General features: G+C 34.2%; 1 non-coding gene across 1 annotated transcript; it reads right to left on the reverse strand.

The window, feature by feature from the left end:
• Positions 1 to 18,192: 18,192 nt before the first annotated feature.
• On the reverse strand, positions 18,193 to 18,296 carry LOC127740164 (small nucleolar RNA R71). Its single transcript, XR_008000845.1, has one exon. It is a non-coding gene; the product is annotated as a small nucleolar RNA R71 (small nucleolar RNA).
• Between the last annotated feature and the right edge of the window lie 6,670 nt (positions 18,297 to 24,966).

Raw genomic sequence — 24,966 nt, forward strand, 5'->3', positions numbered from 1 at the left:
ATCCCCAAAAAGAAGTAATGTTAAAGGGTGATGCAGAGGTATGTGTAATTAAATGGTGATGCGGAGGTATGTTTAATATAATGTAGTGATGCGGAGGTGTGTGTATGCAATCGGTGATGTGCAGGTATAATGAAAAGAAGAGAATAAGAAACCATGAATGAAAGAGATAAATGAAACAGATAATGAATCATGAAAAGCATATGTTGAATGGGCCTTATGCCAAATTGCTATTGCGAAAGTGCCCACTTAACTGATAGCTTGAGATTGCTAATGCGAGAATGTTCACCTGACTGATAGCCTGTCTCTTACTGTGATGTCAAGATATCCTAACTGACATGCGTTCGCCCATGATGATAATTGTGCCTGACTGACACAGTAAATAGACCATATTCGGGGTTCGCGCTGAGTAATGTCGGGTTGCGGGTAGACAACCGACGCATGAGCTCATGGCCTGCGCTAGGAACAGGCATGCATCATAAATTGTTTGCACATTTGATTGTGGTTATTTACTATTCATTTTTTCTACTATGTGCTATCTGCTTCTTGTTAACCTTCTATTCTCTGATTTTTGCCTATATTTTTAGAATTATATGACTTAAATTTCTCTAAAGCTTTTAAGCTAGTAAAATTAGGATTAATAGTCATAGAAAATTGCATAGGAATGACATTGAACCCAAAGAAAGATGCCAAGAAAGAGTTATGTCAGAGCCTGCGAGACAGAAGTAGCCGAGAGATTTAGCAAGCGAGTTGTTACGATAGAGTCAGAACTCTAGGTTATACGAGAGAGATGTGTTTTCACATTGTCACCTTACTGGGAACCATATAGGTTCTCATCCCTTCCTTTTCCCTTTTCCCCACAGACGAAGGATTTCGACTTGACTGCTGCCATTGGAGTTATATTTAGAAGGGTACCGGAGGAGCTTGTGTTTCCGAACCCCACAAGAGATGCCCGAGACTAGTCCTGAGATGATGTTCTGCAGACTTACACCATAGCGGTGGTATGATATAGGATAGGTGGTCTTTGTTTTCTTATAATCTTCTTTCCCTCACTTTTGGTAGCTCTTCGAGGGATAGGGTTTGTATATAACTATGTCAAGTTCGTATGAACTAACTTAAGACGTATATATGTATGGAAGGTTTTTTGTAATCTTGTTGCCATTTGATTTTACTATTAGTTTGGTATTTATTTTATATTATATATCTCTGATGATATTATTGCTTATTGCTAATGGGTTTGTTAAGAAAAGCATATGATAAAAATAAGCTAACATACGCGATTCCGTTAGTACGAAAGGCTCATATGTAGTAAATATTATCGAGTCTAGAGTTTTTATAGGATTACTGGGAAGTGACATCTGATGGCTGGCAGTGATCGGATCTGTCTGAAATTGGGTCATTAAAACACCAAATCTTTCACAAAACATCAACTAAAACATAAAACTTACCTTAAAATAAGATCAGCAAAAAAAAAACGCCTTGGATTCTGGGAAGTTTCGGATCCAAATAAGATGGTGTAAGTTCCAGAGTTACACATAGGTAAAACGAAATTTTTCTTTCTCCTTTTCGCCACTCCTTCGAAGCTGCCTCCACCAGAACTCATCCTTGTACTCCAACTCTCCTCACCCATCATAACTTTTTTCGCGACTGCATGAAGAACAACTATTTGCAGTGCTAATACCTACTGTTGGAGCACCCATAATTGCAACTAAGTCCTATTCTTTTAATTTGGAGAGGAACGCATTTGAAATCCTAAGCGATGACGTTTGGGATCTATAGAGGGGATTTTAGTCCCATTAACAATTTCATTCTACCACCTGGCATTGTGGCATGACACATCATACATCAACGGACATGTTACATAGGTAACCCTTTGGCATCTAATGACAAGGATCAATTTGTACATTTCTTTTCATGGATGGGGAACTAGATAAGATTTCAGGAAGATCAAGGTGTGCGTTATCCCTCAGGTAAAATGCCAGGGGCCGAAAAGAGTATAATGTAATAATGGGATAAGCATGATGTGATTGGAAACTCTAATTTTTCTCTTGGCCCTAAATTTAGGAAGTTCTATTTTATTCTCTCTTATTTCTATCTAATTCTCTACTCTTTGATACAAATTCATATCAAATGGTGTTTTCATGGAACAAATATTCTATGTTTGATGTACTAGAAATGATAACCATTGTCTTATTCTCACAGAACAATTTTAGAATTCTCAAGAAACTACAGAATAGCAAAGATTTTTGGAAATTGATAAATGCCTTGAAGGCAAGGCTCTAACATGGTTCAGATTATGGAAGAAATACAATCCAGTTGCGAACAGATTAGTTTTTGATATTGTGTTTATGCATCATTATGTGCTAGATTCTTGTCTAATACTGCCAACAAAAATTTCTTTTAGATTTTTAGATGTAATTTTAGCATAAATTAGAGTATATTTGGAGCAATATCAACTACAACCACAGTAACTTATCACAACAGGAGCAGACTCATCAGATTTCAATATACAAGTTTAACCACAGTAATAACAAACAAAATCAACAAAAATTGCAGATCAAGCAACAATTCAGCAATCATCATTATCAATTTGTAATTATAAAGAAACAGTACCACAATTTTCACAATAATAACAAAATTCTTGTCAAAATTCAAAAATCATAGATGCAAAAATAGTACACCTTGCGAGTTTATATCTAAGGAATTCTATTGAGCAAAACGCGATCTCACTCATTGTGGATCTGCTGTCGCATAGCGAAGAGTCAGCCATTAGCAACGACGACAGTGTGCAAAGCGGCAAGGATCAGAGCAGCAGAAGCGATACCGAGATCGGAGTCCTCACGACGAGGAAGGGAGAATCACAAGCAGAGAGAATCACCCTGACTTCTTACGGTACGGTATCTTGTCCTGGCCCTCTCTGTCGCGTTTCTCCTCTCGTGGTACGCCCACCAAAGCTCTTGGCGACAATGTTCTCTTGGGATCGCGAGGAAGAAATCCCTTCCACCAACCACTTTTTTCTTGTGCTTCAGCCTCCAACAGTGGTTGGTGGAATAATGCATGCGAAAGGCTGAGATTTGAGGCTATTTCACAACACTGACAAAACTAGGGGCAACGCCGAGGTTGGCGCTTTCGTTGACCATAAGGGAGACGAGCGGCGGCTTTGACAGAAGACAGAGAGAAAGTAAAAGAGAACAGAATAGAGGGAATATGGAGAATGAGCCATTGGAGCTGGACGGTGGTTCCTGGCTTGTTGACGACGGTTCTTCCGATAGCAGCACCGCATAGAGTTAAGAGGAAGAGAGGAGAAATGAGATTTGATTGTGTTTTTGGATTGTAGTGAAATGGAAGAGAAGACCCCTAAATTTGAGGTGATCCTTTACTGGTTTGAACTTGGTGGTATAATTTTTATTTTGAGCAGTAGTATAGAAATATTGTTTTAGTTTGAGCAGTAATATAGAAATATTGTTTTAGGATTAATTGTTTCTTTTATAAATTGTAATTTGTATTTACATTTTAATTAGGTTTTTTTTTTTTGTAATCTTGAGGGCAAAGTTGTTTTAAAAGAGAGGATAATGTTAGGATTAGTATTGAGCCTAATTCAATTAGAAAATTATGTTATAAATAAAAATATAATGTAATAATGGGATAGATATGATGTAATTAAAAATTTTAATTTCTCTCTTGATCGTAATTCTAAAAAATTTTATTTTATTCTCTCTAGTTTCTATCTAATTCTCTATTTTTTTATACAAATTTATATCACTCTCATTATGTACAAATTTTTTTTAAATGATAAAAATGTAAAGATATAATTAGAATTAAAAAATATTTGCCCTAATTTTTTGGTAAAAAATATGTTTTTGAAAAATAAAATTTTTGTTATATTTTTTTTAGTTATACTCTCCTTCGTATACAACATAAAAGAGATTATAAAAAAAAAACAAACCGAATAACAGATCTCATTAAATTAAATTGTTGAAAAGAAGAAAAAGAAAGGTGATGTATGCTTGCTCCTATGTCATTGGAAACATCTATACATGGCCGTGAATGATGAGATGATGCATGTCATGCATAGAAAATTATGATTTTTGTCGGTTCATCGTTAAACAAATTTTATTAAGTAATGGTTGATATCTAAAAGTGTGATCTACTAATTTACGCTAATCATATTTTTTTTAATTCTCAAATGGGCTACCTATATTTTTCTACCAACAGAAAAACCAAAAAAAAATTAAAATTTATAACATGGTACTTTGTTTTACCTCATAATATTTTTTAAAAAATGTTATTCTTATTATTTTATCTGAGATGTTGCATTTTCTACTTAAAAGTACACCACACATTATGTTATTTTTTTTTAATAAGAAAACATATGAAAAAAGAAAGAGATATGTAACAAAAAAACAACTTTGTTCTATAAAAAAAATATGTGTCCAAATATTCATCGCTGTGGTTTTCTGTTTTTATAAATGACTATTTACTTATTATAAAAAGAAAATTCTGTTTTTATAAAAGAGACAGCGGTGGTTTTAAGAAATAATTTTATTCATTGCATTTTAATTTAAAAACTAAAACTAATATTATCTCATCATGAAAAGAGAAAAAAAGTTATAATAAAACATATGAGGATCTCTAATATTGATTTTTAATTTTAATTTATTTTAAATTTTATAAAATACTACATAAATATTTGTAAGATTATATATTATAAAATTTAATTTAAAATTCAAAATAAAATTTATTACTTTAATATTTGGTCTCATTTTAATTTACACTTAAGTTATTTTAATTATTTTAAATAATTTTAATTAAATTGTGAAAATTTAACTAAAACAAAAAATACAAAATTATAAAATTAATAAAAGTAAAGTATTATTTTTATTTTCAAACATTTGGAGTAAATCTTAAATTTATTTATAACATTTTAATGATCTTGTTTATATCTTTAATATTTTAAATCGTATCAATATTATCCTATCATCAATTTTGTTAAAATATTCTAAAAGAATGTATACATGTATATTTTAATTTCTCTTTTTTTGTTTTATGCATGTTCGGATGGAATAAAGAGTTGATAGAGGTCTTTTATTATTAAGAAGTTTTTTGGCAGAGAATTTAATAGTCCCATAACGTTTGGACTATTAAATGGTCCTATAACAAAACATATTTTTTAAATTTTTTAATAATTACTAAGTAGTTTTTATTTAATTTTAATTACAAATTAATTCTTTATACATTATTTAATTATAAAATATTATTTTATCATTCATCTATCTTCTTTATTAAAAATAAAAAACAAATACAAAAACGAATTAGATCTTCTATTAATAATAATAAATATTTTGACAATCCTAATTAATTAAAATTTTATTCTTAATTCGTTACATTTGAAAATTCTAGTGAAATTATGTTTCTTGATAATTCAATTGATTGAACATAAAACACAATCGATTAAATTTCTAGTTTTGGCAAAATTCAATCAATTTGAATTAATGAATTATACACAGTAAGAATAGACTACATATGAGAGGATACACTGCAAATGTGTCTTCCTAACACAGCCGCTGCTCCAATTTTGTTTGTTCCACTCTTCTGCATTCGTTGGAACATACCCTCTCAAACAAGTGCAGATATGTGAAGTTTTAGGGTCGCAACTTACAAATACTCCACACTTTCCATAAACACCGCACTCAGTGTTAATAACAGACCACATCATGGACCATTGCTTCTTTGAATAATCCCATTAGTAATCATTTAAGTTTCCATCTCAGCACCCAACGCGTCGGATAAACCGATCGCAGAGACTTCCTTTGCTGAGATCACTAGAGACGGTGCCATAATGTTGTTTGGATGCCCGGAAATAGTTGCAAAGTGCAAGAAAATGCCAAAGAAGATGTCCAGGATATGAACGGAGCGATCTCGAAAAACTGGCCGCAAATCCATCTTTTCCTTCGAATCAACCGCCAAAGTTCGTGTTATTCAATCAATTGAAGTTTATAAAACAATATGAAATCTCACAATTTAATCCATTGGTTATGTTATAAACCTTGATTGTGTATCAATTCTAATTGATTAAATTTTAAAAAAATTGAAATTCAATTGATTGTGTTTTATGTCCAATCGATTGAACTACCAAAAAACACAATTTTACTAGCATTTATAGATGTAATGAATCAAGAATAAAACTCTAATTGATTAGGATTGTCAAAATATTTATTATAATTAATGGAATATCAAATTTATTTTTGTATTTATTTTTTATTATTAATAAACATGATAGATGAATGATAAAATAATAATTTATAAAATAAAAAATAAATTTTATAATTAAATAATATATAAAAGATTAATTTATAATTAAAATTAAATACGGACTATTTAGTAATTATTAAAAAATTTAAAAAATATGTTTTGTTATAGGACCATTTAGTAATCCAAACGTTTTGGGACCATCGAATCCGATGCCAAGTTTTTTAAAGGATTTTTAATAGAGTTAAAAATACAGATAAGATATTTAAAATATTAGGGACAAGTTTAGGACTTATTCTGAACATTAGAGACAAAAATGATACTTTACTCAATTAATAATTATATATCGTATTTAAAAGATATTATACACTAAAAAAATTACAATAAAAAAATTAGAATTTTGTAGATATGAAAATTGAGAATTTTGTGTATTTGAATTGAGAGAAAAATTAAAATTTTTTAAATAATTGAGAAAAGAACTCACGTTAAATTGATTTGGATTCATTTTTCTGCTAAATAGATTAGAAAATAATAAAAAATAGTCATGAAATGCAGGAGTACATCTAATTTATTTGAGTATATTTTAATTGAATTTTTATTATAAATATATAATATTATAATATTCATTTAATGGAGATTTAATGAATAATATTAGTAGTATTATTTCACTCATCTTTTTTTTAAAATGATACAATATATCTTTATTGATACCAATATTATTTTAAAAATAATATCTAATATAAATTTTAATTATAAATAATTTTAATTACTATAAAAATAAAAAATAATATCCAAAATTAATTTCATTAGAACCGCCCTAATCCACCTTAATTAAGTTTGTAAGCAACATAATGCTTCCTTTTAACCAGATAGGAGATGGAATTGCTATTAATATTTGATTAACTCGTTGCATTTTAAAACTTTTTATATATAAATAAGTTTTGGAAAAATTCTACTCCCCTCCTATAAAAGATACTAAAATGACATTTTTCTTTCTTCTATTTGTAAAATGTATAATTTAATTCATTTGGTTAAAAATATTAACAGAATATTTCATTTAAAAAAATTAAATATTTTATTCATTAAAATTAATATTCTAATTTATCATACTATCCCTTTATATTTTTTTACTAACTAAACTCAATTTCTGAATTAGGATTTTAATTCCCTTAAAGTTGCTCAAATATCTATTCATCTATATTATCGTTCCTACGCTATTTCTCTTTCAATCTCTCTAATTTTCTTTATTTGTCTCTGCTATCGCTACCTAGGTGCTGTCATTGCTGCATAGCTTTGTATAATCATCGTTGTTATTATCAATTCAAGTAATAAGGTTTGACATCCTTTTCTCAAACTCAGTTAATTTACAAAAAAAAAAAATTCATATCATTGACAATCCTAAATATATCCCTAAACCCTTCATTTTGAATTTCTTGTTTTTGCATAGCTTTTTTTTCGCCGTTTCTTTGCTTCTGTTATAGTTATTCATTATTAATTACGCCAACTTTTTTTTTCATTTTATCAAAATATCTACCAATATTAAAGCTATATCTAGTGTCAATGATTTCGATGGAACTGAACCCCTATTGAACAATTATTTACCAATAGTGATAAAGAATATGATATTAATAAGGATAAATGCGTACAGAGTTATTTGGATGATAAGGAATGGAATGGGGAAGACTACACTTCAGAGGAAGAAAGTGAAGTAGAAGTTAATATGGAGAACGAAGGTGAGATCATGAAAAGATTTGATGTTGAAGATAATGAAAAGATTAATCTAAAAAGTTTATGATATTTGTTGACGTACATGAGTTTAGGAGTGTATTGAGAGATTACATAATTCAAGAGAATTTTGATATAATAAGAGTGAAAAATGAGAAAGCAAGAGTAATTGCCATTTGTGCTTCTGAAGGTTGTCCTTGGAGGATCCATGCTTTTCCTTCTTCAGATGGTGTTGCTTTTATGATCAAGAGTTATGAGTCAAGGCGTATTTGTATTAGAAAATCTAAAAAGAGAAATGCTAATTCTACATGGATAGCAAAAAGGTTAAAACAATATTTAAATACTAATCCAAATATGAGCTATGAACTCATGTCTAATGAATTGATTACTAAGTTTGGTGTTGAAGTCCATCCTAGACAATTATATAGGGCCAGAAGAAAAGGAAGGAAAGAAGTTGAAGATTCTCATGCTTTAAGTTATAAGAAAATAGTTAAGTTTACTAATTTGTTACTAGAAAAAAACAAGGAGAGCATAGTAAGATTGGAGTACTATGATCAAATTACATTGGAAAAGCAAAATCGTATTTTCAAAAGGATTTTTGTGTGTCTAGCTCCTTGTATATCAGGATTTTTAAATAGTTGTAGACCATTTTTTGGTTTAAATGGTTGTCATTTGAAAGGTCCATATGGAGGGGTATTACTATGTGCAGTTTCTCTTGATGCAAATAATGAATTATTTTTCATAGTATTTTCTATAGTGGAGGCAGAGTGCAGAAACTCATGGAGCTTTTTTCTTAAACTGCTTACATGATGCACTAGGAGATGATTGTTACATAATAATGAGTAACAGACAAAAGGTAATATATTTTAATTTTATATTATTTTGACATAATATTATTTGTTATTAATAATTTATTTTAATTTGTTTCTATTTAATGTCAGGGATTGACACATACAGTTTCTGAGTACTTTTTAAATTCATGGCATAGACATTGTAATAAGCATTTGTTGAATAATTTCAAACCAAAATATCCATTATTGATCTTACAAGATCTTTTTTGGATGACTGTCAAAGCTCCAAATGAATTTCATTTTAAAAAGATAATGAAAAAGATGAAAATATTTGATAATAATGTCTACCAATATTTGATGAATATTCCATTACGCACTTGGTCTATACATGTATTTTACACAAATTATAAAAGTTCACATATTACTAATAATGTGTGTGAGTCGTTTAATGCTTGGATAGACAACCCGAGAAGCATAACTGTGTTGAAATTAGTGGATGGACTAAGAGTTAAAATCATGATAAGATTCTACACACAGTTTTTTTTTCTACTCTATCTTGGTCATATAATGTTGGACCAAGAATTGCAACTGAAATAAATAAAACTACTGAGAATACAAGATATTGCAAAGTAAAACCTGCTGGTGGACATCGATATAAAGTATATGATGGTTTTACAAGATTCCCTGTGAATTTAGTGGTGCATACATGTGAATGCAAAGCATGGCAAATTAGTGGGTTGCCATGCAAATATAGTGCGGCAACCATTATTTACATACGAGAAAAAATAGAGAATTATTGTAATGCATATTAAAACAAAGATAAGTATATCATAGCTTATTCTAGACTACACAGTCCCTTACTAGATCTGGATACTTTTGATGATACAGATGTGCTTCCACCACCATTGCGTAGACTTCCTGGGAGGCCAAGAAAAAGCAGGATAAGAAAAAAAGATGAAGATGCACCATCAAATGCAAGGAGAATTTCAATAGTTAAATGCTCTAATTGTAAAAATTTAGGACACAATAAAAAAGACTGTCAAAGGGCTATTTTTTACCTTTTCAAATTATAGGAAGTTTTACTAAGTGCATCACAAATTTCAGTGATAAAACAAACTCAACAACATGCTCCAGTACAGGCCAAAGCAAAGTCGCAACGTGATGCCGATAGGATGATGATGATAGTCCGATGGCGACGTGATTTTTCTGTGGGAGGTATTACCATGATACAAAGAGTTTAGAAAAGAAACGGAAAATTATTTAGAAAAGTATTATTTTTTATTCATATTTTTCATCTGTGCTTACAAGGTTCTTACTAACATATAGACCAAGAGTACGCTAAGAATACGCTCGTTATGGAATAATATCCTAATAAATTACATTGATTTTTTTCTAATCATCTTTGATATTTTCCTGATTTTGTTCCCTAATTATGATATTCTAATACTCCCCTCAAGGTGAGTAGTGGGATCACTAATACTCAATTTGGTTAGAACTTTAGCAAGGGCTTGTCTTGAAACTGCTTTAGTAAGAATATCAGTCAACTGATCTTCTGATCTTACAAATGGGAGATCAATAATGTCATTCTCAATTTTTTTCTTTGATAAAGTGTCGATCCACCTCAACATGTTTTGTTCTATTATGTTGTACAGGATTCTCTGAAAAGCTGATTGCGGCTTTGTTGTCACATTTCAATTGTCTTGGCAATTGTGGTGGAAACCCAATCTCAGTCATCAATTGTCTTATCCACAATACTTCAGTTATGCCTTTAACGATCCCTCGAAATTCTGCCTCTACGCTTGAAAGAGTTACAACTTTCTGCATCTTGCTTTTCCAAGTTACCAGGTTGCCTCCAACAAGTGTAAAGCAACCAGCTGTTGATCTTCTATCATTTGGGTTGGCCGTCCAGTCTGCATCAGTATATGTGATGATTAGATTTTTGACGGTTTAGAATTTCACTAATGAAATCTCGTTGTAAAGTATAGTTTCTAAACCAACAATAACCCTTTCATACAAAAGATTGTTTGTCACAAGTAACAAACCCCTAATTTTATAAACCAAAGTATTCAAACCTCGGGTCGTTCTCCCTAGGGATTACAATAAAGTGTCTTGTTATTGGTTATGAGTTATTTTGGGGTTTTGGATAAGAAGCATGAAAAGTAAATGACAATGAAAATAAACTAACAACTAATAAAGCTCTTGGTAAGATATGAGAACTCGAAGTCCTATCCTAGTTATCCTCCTCAATTGTGATGAGAATTGTTCATTGCTACCACTTAGTTAACCTCTAACCATGGGGGAAGTCAAGTGGATGAATCAATTTGATTCCTCAAGTCCTAATCAACTCCTAGAGGAATGACTAGCTTTAGGGGCATTCAAATCAATTAGCAACTTCTAATTATCAATCAACAAAGGGATTAGATAACTCAAGAGTCACTAATTACTCTACCTTGGCCAAGAGGAACAAAACCTACACTAGAACCCAACCAAGCATTTCATCAAACACTTGGAAGGCATAAAAGGAAAGCACAGTAATTCAACAACAAGAATGAAATCTAGCAACAATTATTGCAAAGAATTAACAACAACAAATCAAGGAAATCACAATTATCATGAATTACCTCAAATTGCATTATTGAAAGAAAACAAATGAACAACAATCTATCCAAAACAAAGTGAAGAATTACAATTATTAAAGTGCATAACTAGAAAGGGGAAGAGGAGAAGATTAAGACTTGATGAAGGAAAAGTGAATTGAGGCAAGAATTAAACCTAGATCTACGAAGAGAGATTAATCTAACCCTAATCCTAATTCTAGAGAGAAGTGAGAGCTTCTCTCTCTAAACTAACTTTAAACTAATCCTAAGTATACTATATGCTAGAGTTCATGCCTTCCCCTCAATCCTTGATCCTTTTATTCCTTTCTCTTAGCAATTGGCGCCAAAATGGGTTCAAAAACCCTCTCAAATCGCCAGGCACGTGTTGCATTAATGAAGTCATGTGCGGTCATCGACGCGTGCGCGCACGGTACGCGTGCGCGTCCCTGGCTGATTCTGCAATGTGCGTGCGAGCGCCTGGTGCGCGTGCGCGTGCTTGGTCGAGATCAATTCTTTGGTTTTTGTGCTTCTCTCCACTTGCATGCTTTCTTCCTTGCTCCTTTGATCCATGGCTAGCCTATTTCACCTGAGATTACTAGCAAACACATCAAGGCATCTTATGGAATCAAGGATGAATTAAAATTATCAAAATAAGGCTTAAAAAGCATGTTTTTTACACTTAAGCACAAATATGGGAGAGATTACAAAACCATGCCAATTCATAGGTTAAATGCGAGAAAAGGTTATCAAAATACTCTAAATTCAATACAAGATAAACCCTAAAAATGGGGTTTATCAATATGCCTCAACCTTCAAATGGCCATTCTTTTTGAAAATGATTCCACTTCCTGGAGCTCCCTTCAAATATCGAACTATCCTCATGGCAGCTTCCATATGATCTTCTTATGGCTTATGCATAAACTGACTTACTATTTCCACAGCATAAGCTATGTCAGGCAGAGTATGTGATAAGTAAATTAATTCTCCAACAAGTCGTTGGTACCTTTCCTTATCTACTAGGGTGGCACCTTCTACTATTTTCAACTTGTGATTAACTTGCATGGGCATATCTATTGGTTTTACAATACACCATTCTTGTTTCTGCCAGAAGGTCCAAAATGTACTCTCTTTGGGAGATAAAGATTCCTTTGCTGGATCGTAGAACCTCTATTCCTAAGAAATATTTTAGTCCTCCCAAATTCTTTATTTTGAAGTCTATAAATAGGTTCCTTCTCAATTTTGCAATTTCTTCAGTATCACTTCCCGTTATGATCATATCATCCACATAGATTATTAGGCAAGTGATTCAATCTCCCCGTTTTTTCAAAAAACGAGTATATAATCAGAGTTGCTTTGCTTTTACCCACACCTTTTCATGGCATCTGTAAATCTTCCAAACTAGGCATGTGGAGATTGTTTAAGGCCATAAAGAGCCTTCTTTAACCGGCAAACTTCATGTTTTCTAAATCCCGCTAAGAAACCTGGAGGAGGTTCCATGTACACTTCTTTTTTCAACTCTCCATGCAAGAAAGCATTCTTGACGTCAAATTGATGGAGTGGCCAATCTTCATTTGCTGCTATTGAAAACAACACCCTGATAGTATTAATATTTGTAATCGGTGAAAAAGTATCAGTGTAGTCGATACCATAGGTCTGTGTATAACCTTTGGCCACCAACCTTTCCTTGTACCGTTTAATAGTGCCATCTGCCTTGTGTTTAATGGTGAAAACCCATTTGCACCCGACTGGCTTTTTCCTGTCGGTAGGATACAGTTCTCCTAAGTTTCGTTCTTCTCTAGAGCTTCCATTTCTGTATTCATGGCTTTTTGCCATTCAGCTTTCTCATTGACTTCTCGGACAGTTCTTGGAACGTCTTCTGTTAAGAGTCTGGTGGAAAAAGTCTTTGCAACATTTGCTATTCCTTCTCTATCCACTCTTATTGGATATCTTGAGTTACGGAGAACATGTTCTGGTGAGTATCGATCAGGAAGCATCCCTCTGTTTCTTCTTGGAGGAAGAATAAAGGTATTGGGCTCTGGTTCTTCATGTTCCAATGCTATACTGTTATTGTTAATGACCTTATTGAAAACAGGTAGTAAATTATCAAATTGACAATTACTTACCTCTTGTCTGCATTCTCAAATGGACTTTAACTGGTTGTATGTACCGAGTTATTTTCTATGTTGAGTGAAGTATGCTCGGTGGCTCCATCTACTTGCTCTGTTTGAATAGTTTCTGGGCAACAAAGGTTATTTAGCCAACTTGGTGGTTCATGATTGTTCTCCCCCTGAATGCCATGTTGGCGGCTGAAGTAAAATTTAGATTCTAAAAAAATTACAATCCATGGTCACATGAATACGACGAGTGATTGAATTGTAACACCTATACCCCTTTTGGTGTGTAGCATACCCAACGAAAACACATTTTTCTGCACAAGGATCAAGTTTGGTTCTATTGACTTTGGGGATATGGACAAAGACAAAACATCTAAATACTCAAGGTGGTAAGGTTATAATAGGAGGGATTGTAGTCTGAGTAGCCAAGACGTGTAAGGATGTTTTGTGGTGGAGAACTTGGGTGAGTAGGCAATTTAGTAAGTAGGCAGAGGTCGCTATAGCTTCAGGCCAAAAAGTTTTTGGAGCTTGTGCATCAAAAAGCATGGCTCGAGTCATCTCAAGTAACATACGATTTCACCGCTCAGCCACACTATTTTGTTGGGGTGTATTTGGGCAGGAAGTCTGATGGATAAGGCCATTTTTCATAAAAAAATCGCGCATTGATTGGTTTATAAATTTCCCACCATTACACTACGAGAAAAATACCCATCTAGCTAGACTTTTTTTAAGCTACATTTGAAAAGCGTAGCCTATTCTTAGAATAGGCTACGCTTTTTCGCAGGGTGCCCTTTTATAAGAGAATAGGAAACACTATTGAGGCATTACTTTAAAAGTGTCTCCTTAGATATTTTAAATATCACTTATAAAGCATAGCCGTATCTGAATAGCTATGGGGACACTTTTTATACCAAAGGAAACGCTTTTACAAAGTAACCCATTTATTATGTTTTGGGTGTGCTTCTAAAGCGCTGCCTAATCTATGTCAACACTTAGTAATTTTTTTCTCATTTTCACCATTGCTATCACCAACACAAAACGTAACTTCAGAAGTGCTTCACTCGAGAACCCCAACTCGTCATCACCAACACTTCATCACCTATCTCATCAAACCCCAAATACGTTCTGCCATTGCACTATCCACTTGAGAACCATCGGTGTCGCCACTCCTCTTCCACACTGACTGGTCCTCTTCCCCACTCGACGCTAACCACTCGAGAGCCATCAGTCGTCTTTGCGGCGTGCTCACATCAGTTGTCAGTATCATCCTCTGATCCTGTCGCTCACCATCGTGGTGGAAAAGGTATGTATTCACCCCCATTTTAGTCTGAAATTTTAGAGGGTTCGGGTTCCGATTTTAGGGTTTTCAATTTGGGGGTTTGGGTATGTAGCAGAGCGAGTGAACTCTCGTACCCTCATTTCCCCTTTTAAGAATTTTATTGAAACTTCTATGATGATTGATATTCTTGGTACCAAATGTTCAGAAACTGATGACAGGAGAGGACTATCATTAAGAGCTAAGATTGCAGGAAGTAATCACAAGAACAAAAAAAAGAATAAAGCTAATGTGGGGTTAGCAAGATGAAGCAATCACATGAACAATTCTTTTGAAAAATGTTTCATCCATCTCAGGTAATGTTCTTAAAACCTAAACTAGAAGCTTAGTGATGAGCGAATAATTTATACGCTTTTTGGCATTGTTTTTAGGTAGTTTTTAGTAGGATCTAGCTACTTTTAGTGATGTTTTCATTAGTTTTTATGCTAAATTCACATTTCTAGACTTTACTATGAGATTGTGTATTTTTCTGTGATTTCAGGTAATTTCTGGCTGAAATTGAGGGACCTGAGCAAAACTCTGATAAGGAGGCTGACAAAGGACTGCTGATGCTGTTGGAATCTGACCTCCCTGCACTCGAAATGGATTTTCTGGAGCTACAGAACTCCAAATGGCACACTCTTAACGGCGTTGGAAAGTAGATATCCAGAGCTTTCCAGCAATATATAATAGTTCATACTTTATTCATGATTAGATGAGTAACTCTATCTTTATTTTCTGCTTTATTTACTATTCGAAAACTCCATAATATTTATTATCCGCCTAACTGATATTTACAAGATGACCATAGCTTGCTTCATACCAAAAATCTCCGTGGGATCGACCCTTACTCACGTAAGGTATTACTTGGACGACCCAGTGCACTTGCTGGTTAGTGCGGAGTTATGACTAAGTGTGATTCACGTTGAGAGCGCTACCAAGTTTTTGGCGCCATTGTTGATGATCACAATTTCGTGCACCAAGTTTTTGGCGCCGTTGCCAGGGATTGTTCGAGTTTAGACAACTAACGGTTCATCTTGTTGCTCAGATTAGGTAATTTTCTTTTTATTTTCTTTTCAAAAAGTTTTCAAAAATATTTTTCAAAATTTTTCCCTTTGTTTTCAAAAATTATTCCAAAATTTTGAAGAATGAATTCTAGAGTTTCATAGTAACATGTTGAAGCCTGACTGGCTGTAAAGCCATATCCAAATCCTTTTGGATTGAGGGTTCTACTTGTCAACATAACGGGTATGTATGTGGAGTTGGATGAGATATCAGCTGTTGCATGCCTGATTTATATCTTCTAAAGCTGGCTGGCTATTAAGCCATGCCCAACACTTGGATTGGAGGTTTAGACTAACATTGAAAGATTCCTGGAATTCTTATTAAAAATTTTTTGACTCTCTTAATTTCTTTTTTATATGTTTTTTCAAAAAAAATAAAAGAAAATACAAAAAATCATAAAATCATAAAAACCAAAAATATTTTGTGTTCTTGTTTGAGTTTTGTGTCATGTTTTAAGTTTGGTGTCAATTGCATATTTATCTTGTCCTTGCATTTTTCGAAAACTCATGCATTCATAGTGTTCTTCATGATCTTCAAGTTGTTCTTGGTAAGTCTTCTTGTTTGATCTTGATGTTTTCTTGTTTTGTATCTTTTATTGTTTTTCATGTGCATCTTTGCATTCATATTGTCTAAGCATTAAAGATTTTTAAGTTTGGTGTCTTGCATGTTTTCTTTGCATAAAAAATTTTTCAAAAAAAATATGTTCTTGATGTTCATCATGATCTTCAAAGTGTTCTTGGTGTTCATCTCGACATTCATAGTGTTCTTACATGCATCATGTGTATTGATTCATAATTTTTATGTTGTGAGTCATTTTTGTTGTTTTTCTCTCTCATAATAAAAAATTCAAAAATAAAAAATATCTTTTCCTTTTCTCTCTTAACATTTCGAAAATTTCGGTTGACTTAGTCAAAAAATTTTAAAATTAGTCGTTTCTTGTAAGTCAACTCAAATTTTCAAATTCTAAAAATCTTATCTTTTTAAAACTTTTTCAAAATTCAAATCTTTTTCATTTTTCTTTCATGATTTTCGAAAATTTCAAAAAATTAGTTTCAAAATCTTTTCTTAATTTTATTTTAAAATTTTTGAAACTTAACTAACAAGTAATGTGATTGGTTCAAAAATTTGAAGTTTGTTATTTTCTTGTTAAGAAAGGTTCAATTTTTAAATTCTAGAATCTTATCTTTTAGTTTCTAGTTAGTTAAGTAATAAATTTTAATTTTAAAAATTAAATCTTTTCTAAACATATCTTTTTAATCATATCTTTTTATCTTATCTTTTATATCTTATTTCTTTCAAAATTTTATCTTTTTCAAAAATTTGATTTTAAAATATCTTTTCTAACTTCTTATCTTCTCATCTTCTTATCTTTTCAAATTTGATTTTCAAATCTTTTTCAACTAACTATTTGACTTTTTGTATGTTTCTTATCTTTTTCAAAACCACCTAACAACTTTTCTCTCTCTAATTTTCGAAAATACATCCCTCTTTTTCAAAAATTCTTTTTTTAATTAATTAATTGTTTTAAATTTTAATTTTAATTTTATTTCTTGTCTTAATTTTTCGAAAATCATTTAACTCAATTTTAAAATTTGTTTTCGAAAATTTCTCCCTCTCTCATATTATTCTATTTATTCATTCATTTACTAACACTTCTCTTCATCTCAAATCACTGCCCTTATCCTCACCCTTGTGTTTGGATTCTCCTTTCTTTATCCCCTTTCTTCTTCTACTAATAATAAGGAACCTTTTTACTGTGACATAGAGGATCCCTCTTCTTTTTCTGTTCTCTTCTCTTTCATATGAGCAGGAACAAGGAAAAAGGCATTATTGTTGAAGCTGATCCAGAACCTGAAAGGACTCTGAAGAGGAAACTAAGAGAAGCTAAATTACAATAATCCAGAGACAACCTTGCTGAAATTTTTGAACAAGAAAAGGAGATGGCAGCCGAACCCAACAACAATAATGCAAGAAGGATGCTTGGTGATTATACTACACCTACTTCCAAGTTTGATGGAAGAAGCATCTCAATTCCTGGCATTGGAGCAAATAATTTTGAGCTGAAATCTCAACTAGTTGCTCTAATGCAACAAAATTGCAAGTTTCATGGACTTCCATCAGAAGATCCCTACCAGTTTTTAACTGAGTTCTTACAGATCTGTGAGACTGTTAAGACTAATGGGGTAGATCCTGAAGTCTACATGCTCATGCTTTTCCCTTTTAATGTAAGAGACAGAGCTAGAGCATGGTTGGACTCTCAACCTAAAGATAGCCTGGACTCCTGGGATAAGCTGGTCATGGCCTTCTTGGCTAAATTCTTTTCTCCTTAAAAGCTGAGCAAACTTAGAGTGGATGTTCAGACCTTCAAACAAAAAGATGGTGAATCCCTCTATGAAGCATGGGAAAGATACAAGCAGATGACCAAAAGGTGTCCTTTTGGCATGCTTTCAGAATGGACCATTCTGGATATATTCTATTATGGTATATCTGAATTTTCTAAGATGTCACTGGACCATTCTACAGGTGGATCCATTCACCTAAAGAAAACTCCTGCAGAAGCTCAAGAACTTATTGACATGGTTGCAAATAACCAGTTCATGTACACTTCTGAGAGGAATTCCGTGAATAATAGGACGCCTCAGAAGAAGAGAGTTCCTGATATTGATGCTCTGAATGCCATATTGGCTTAGAACAAAATGTTGACTCAACAAGTCAACATGATTTCTTAAAGTCTAAATGGGTGGCAAAATGCATCCAACAGTACTAAAGAGGCATCTTCTGAAGAAGAAGCTTATGATCCTGAAAACCCTGCAATGGCAGAGGTAAATTACATGGGTGAACCTTATGGAAACACCTATAATTCATCATGGAGAAATCATCCAAATTTCTCATGTAAGGATCAAAAAAGCCTCAACAAGGCTTTAATAATGGTGGATGAAATAGGCTCAGCAATAGCAAGCCTTTTCCATCATCTTCTCAGCAACAGATAGAGAATTCTGAGCAAAGTACCTCTAACTTAGCTAATTTAGTCTCTGATCTATCTAAGGCCACTTTAAGTTTCATGAGTGAAACAATGTCCTCCATCAGAAATTTGGAGGCACAAGTGGGCCAGCTGAGCAAGAAAGTCACTGAAACCCCTCCTAGTACTCTCCCAAGCAATACTGAAGAGAATCCAAAAAGAGAGTGCAACGTCATTGACATAGTCAACATGGCCGAACCTAGAGAGGAAGGAGAGGACGTGAATCCCAATGAGGAAGACCTCATGGGACGTCTCTCAAGCAAGAAGGAGTTCCATATTGAGGACCCAAAGGATTTTGAAGGTCATATAGAGACTATAGAGTTCCCATTAAACCTCCTTCTGCCATTCATGAGCTCTGAAGACTATTCTTCCTCTGAAGAGGATGAATATGTAACTGGAGAGCAAGTTGTTCAATATCTAGGAGTCATCATGAAGCTGAATGCCAAGTTGTTTGGTAATGAGACTTGGGAAGGTGAACCTCCCTTGCTCATTAGTGAACTAGATACATGGGTTCAACAAACTATACCTCAAAAGAAACAAGATCCTGGAAAATTCTTAATACCCTGTACCATAGGCACCATGACCTTTGAGAAGGCTTTATGTGACCTAGGGTCAGGCATAAATCTTATGCCACTCTCTGTAATGGAGAAGCTGGGGATCATTGAGGTACAACCTGCCTTATTCTCATTACAATTGGTAGATATGTCAGTAAGACAAGCTTATGGATTAGTAGAGGACGTATTAGTAAAGGTTGAAAGCCTTTACATCCCTACTGATTTCATAATCTTAGATACTAGGAAGGAGGAGGATGAATGCATCATCCTTGGAAGACCTTTCCTAGCCACAGCAGGAGCTGTGATAGATGTTAACAGAGGAGAATTAGTCCTTCAATTGAATGGGGAATACCTTGTGTTTAAGGCACACGGCTATCCTTCTGTAATAATGGAGAGGAAGCATGGAAAGCTTCTCTCAGTACAGTGTCAAACAGAGCCCCCACAATCAAACTCTAAGTTTGGTGTTGGGAGGCCACAACCAAACTCTAAGTTTGGTGTTGAATCCCCACAACCAAACTCTAAGTTTGGTGTTGGGACTATACAACATTGACCTGATCACCTGTGAGGCTCCATGAGAGTCCACTGTTAAGCTATTGACATTAAAGAAGCGCTTATTGGGAGGCAACCCAATTTTTATTTATCTAATTTTATTTTTATTTTATTTTATTTTATTTTGTGTTTTATTAGGTACATGATCATGTGGAGTCACGAAAAAATTACTAAAATTAAAAACAGAATCAAAAACAGCAGAAGAAAAATCACACCCTGGAGGAAGGACAAACGCCAGTAAGGAGCATCTGGCTGGTGTTCAACGCCAGAACAGAGCATGGATCTGGCGTTGAACGCCAGAAACAAGCAACATCCCGGCGTTCAAATGCCAGGAATGTCCCCTAAGGAGAGATGGCGCTTAACGCCAGAAACAAGCATGGACCTGGCGTTCAACGCCAGAAACATGCTGCATTTGGGCGTTGAACGCCCAAAACAAGCATCACTTCGGCGTTTAAACACCAGAATTGCATGCAAAGGCGTTTTACACGCCTAATTGGTGTAGGGATGTAAATCCTTGACACCTCAGGATCTGTGGACCCCACAAGATCATCTCAGGATCTGTGGACCCCACAGGATCTCCACCTACCTCAACTCACCTTCTCTCTTCTTCACCAATCACCTCAATCTCTCTTCCCCATCACCTCTTCACCACTCACATCCATCCATCTCTTCCCTACCCAATCCCACCCATATGGCCGAAACATACACATCTCTCCCTCTCCTCCATATCTTCTTCTCCTTCTTTTCTTTCTTCTTTTGCTCAAGGTCGAGCAACATTCTAAGTTTGGTGTGGTAAAAGCATAGCTTTTTTTTTGTTTTTCCATAACCATTAATGGCACCTAAGACTAGAGAAACCTAAAAAAAAGAAAAAAAAAGAGAAGACAAAAAGCTTCCACCTCCGAGTCATGGGAGATAGAGAGATTCATCTCAAGGGTCCAAAGCTCAGTAAAAGAGCATTTGACTGCAAATCAAGAGATCCCTAAGATACCTCAGGGGATACATTTTCTTCCACACATTTATTGGGAGCAACTAAGGATAGGAGCACCAAAATCACTAGGGATCAAGCAACAGAGGCAAGGAAGAGACATAGAGGAGCTTAAAAAGCACCATTGGTCCTTCAAGAAGGCGCCACCCTCACTAAGGTGGACTCATTCCTTGTTCTTAAATTTTTTCTGCTTTTCGGTTTTTTTTTATGTTATATGTTTATCTATGTTTGTGTCTCTGTTACATGATCATTAGTATTTAGTAACTATGTCTTAAGGCTATAAATAATTCCATGAATCCTTCACCTCTCTTAAATGAAAAATGTTTCTAATTCAAAAGAACAAGAAGTACATGAATTTCAAAATTATCCTTGAATTTAGTTTAATTATATTAATGTGGTGACAATACTTTTTGTCTTCTGAATGAATGCTTGAACAGTGCATAATTTTGATCTTGTTGTTTATGAATGTTAAAATTGTTGGCTCTTGAAAGAATGGTGAACAAACAGAAATGCTATTGATAATCTAAAAAATCATGAAATTGATTCTTGAAGCAAGAAAAAGCAGTGAAAAAGCAAAAGCTTGCGAAAAAGAAAAAAATAGAAAGAAAAAGAAAAAGCAAGCAAAAAAGCCAATAGACCTTAAAACCATAAGGCAAGGGTAAAAAGGATCCAAGGCTTAAAAAGAAAAAAAAGAAAAAGAAAGAAATAAAGTTGTGATCCAAGGCAACAAGAGTGTGCTTAAGAACCCTGGACACCTCTAATTGGGGACTTTTAGCAAAGCTGAGTCACAATCTGAAAAGGTTCACCCAGTCATGTGTCTGTGGCATTTATGTATCCGGTGGTAATACTGGAAAACAAAGTGCTTAGGGCCACGGCCAAGACTCATAAAAGTAGCTATGTTCAAGAACCAACATACTTAACTAGGAGAATCAATAACACTATCTGAAATTCTAAGTTCCTAGAGATGCCAATCATTTTAAACATCAAAGGAAAAAGTGAGATGCAAAAACTGTTCAGAAGCAAAAAGTTACAAGTCCCGCTCATCTAATTAGAATTAATATTGATTGATATTTTAGTATTTATAGTATATTCTCTTCTTTTTATCCTAATTGATTTTCAGTTGCTTGGGGACAAGAAACAATTTAAGTTTGGTGTTGTGATGAGCGGATAATTTATACGCTTTTTGGCATTATTTTTAGGTAGTTTTTATTAGGATCTAGCTACTTTTAGTGATGTTTTCATTAGTTTTTATGCTAAATTCACATTTCTGGGCTTTACTATGAGATTGTGTATTTTTCTATGATTTTAGGTAATTTCTGGCTGAAATTGAGGGACCTGAGCAAAACTCTGATAAGGAGGCTGACAAAGGACTGCTGATGCTGTTGGAATCTGACCCCCTGCACTTGAAATGGATTTTCTGGAGCTACAGAACTTCAAATGGCACGCACTCAACGGCGTTGGAAAGTAGACATCCAGAGCTTTCCAGCAATATATAATAGTCCATACTTTATTCGTGATTAGATGACATAAACTAGCGCTCAACGCCAGTTCCATGCTGCACTCTGGAGTCAAACGCCAGAAACTAGTCACGAATCAGAGTTGAACGCCAAAAACACGTTACAACGTGGCGTTCAACTCCAAAAGAAGCCTCTGCACGTGTAAAGCTCAAGCTCAGTCCAAGCACATACCAAGTGGGCCCCGGAAGTGGATTTATGCATCAATCACTTACTTCTGTAAACCCTAGTAGCTAGTCTAGTATAAATAGGACTTTTTACTATTGTATTAGGTGTCTTTTTTATTTGTAAGGTCTTTGATTGTAAGGTCTTTTGACCATTCGGTCATCTGATCACGTTTGGGGGCTGGCCATTCGGCCAAGCCTGAACCTTCATCACTTATGTATTTTCAAGGTGGAGTTTCTACACACCATAGATTAAGGGTGTGGAGCTCTGCTATACCTCAAGTTTCAATGCAATTACTTCTATTTTCTATTCAATTCCGCTTGTTCTTATTCTAAGATATTCATTGCACTTCAACATGATGAATGTGATGATCCATGACACTCATCATCATTCTCACTTATGAACGCGTGACTGACAACCACTTCCGTTCTACCTTAGACCGGGCGCATATCTCTTGGATTCCTTAATCAGAATCTTCGTGGTATAAGCTAGATTGATGGCGGCATTCATGAGAATCCGGAAAGTCTAAACCTTGTTTGTGGTATTCTGAGTATGATTCAGGAATTGAATGACTGTGACGAGCTTCAAACTCGCGATTGTTGGGCGTGATGACAAACGCAAAAGAATCATGGGATTCTATTCCAACATGATCGAGAACCGACAGATGATTAGCCGTGCCGTGACAAAGCATTTGGACCTTTTTCACTGAGAGGATGGGATGTAGCCATTGACAATGGTGATGCCCTACATACAGCTTGTCATGGAAAGGAATAAGAAGGATTGAAGGAAGGCAGTAGAAAAGTAGAGATCCAACAGGGACAAGCATCTCCATACACTTATCTGGAATTCCCACCATTGAATTACATGAGTAACTCTATCTTTATTTTTTGCTTTATTTACTATTCGAAAACTCCATAATATTTATTATCCGCCTAACTGAGATTTACAAGATGACCATAGCTTGCTTCATACCAACAATCTCCGTGGGATCGACCCTTACTCACGTAAGGTATTACTTGGACGACCCAGTACACTTGCTGGTTAGTTGTGCAGAGTTGTGACTAAGTATGATTCACGTTGAGAGCGCTACCAAGTTTTTGGCACCATTGTTGATGATCACAATTTCGTGCACCACTTAGTAAAAATAGAAACAAGCATTCCTTTAAAGCTTTTGTGTCTTGGTGTGATATAAGATTTTTTGATAAATGCTCATAAAGAAGACAGTTCTTCAAAACATTATATTCTTCATAAATGAGGTTAAATAACCAGCAACAGTAAAAATTGAAATGTGTCGACTGTACAGATAGGGAAGAAGATTCTAACAGGAAAATAGATTAAGATAATAATGCATTTTGTAGTAAAAACACTAAAGATACAATCGATAAATTGAAATTGAAAATAGACTGAAAATCAAGTACCTGACTAGTAGATATGCATCAATGTATTTCTCAAGATCAAATGTACTCTCCTTGTTTTTTTATGAGCGGATAATTTATACGCTTTTTGGCATTGTTTTTAGGTAGTTTTTAGTAGGATCCAGCTACTTTTAGGGATGTTTTCATTAGTTTTTATGTTAAATTCACATTTATGGACTTTACTATGAGTTTGTGTGTTTTTCTATGATTTCAGGTATTTTCTGGCTGAAATTGAGGGACCTGAGCAAAACTCTGAAAGAAGGCTGACAAAGGACTGCTGATGTTGTTGGATTCTGACCTCCCTGCACTCAAAATGGATTTTCTGGAGTTACAGAACTTTAAATGGAGCGTTCTCAATGGCGTTGGAAATTAGACATCCAGAGCTTTCCAGCAATATATAATAGTCCATACTTTATTTGAGATTAGATGATGTAAACTGGCACTTAACGCGAGTTCCATGCTGCATTCTGGAGTCAAACGCCAGAAACACGTCACGACCCAGAGTTGAACGCCAAAAACACGTTACAACTTGGCGTTCAACTCCAAAAGAAGCCTCAGCTCGTGGATGGATCAAGCTCAGCCCAAGCAAACACCAAGTAGGCCCCAGAAGTGGATTTATGCATCAATTACTTACTTCTATAAACCCTAGTAGCTAGTCTAGTATAAATAGAACTTTTTATTATCATATTAGACATCCCGGATTGTAATTTTGATCCTGTGATCACGTTTTGTGGGCTGGCCTCTCGGCCATGCCTGGACCTTCATCACTTATGTATTTTCTACGGTGGAGTTTCTACACACCATAGATTAAGGGTGTGGAGCTCTGTTGTACCTCGAGTTTTAATGCAAGTACTTCTATTTTTTATTCAATTCGACTTATTCTTATTCTAAGATATTCATTGCACTTCAACT

This window comes from Arachis duranensis, chromosome 6 (genome assembly GCF_000817695.3).
Source record: "Arachis duranensis cultivar V14167 chromosome 6, aradu.V14167.gnm2.J7QH, whole genome shotgun sequence".
NCBI classification, from domain to species: domain Eukaryota; kingdom Viridiplantae; phylum Streptophyta; class Magnoliopsida; order Fabales; family Fabaceae; genus Arachis; species Arachis duranensis.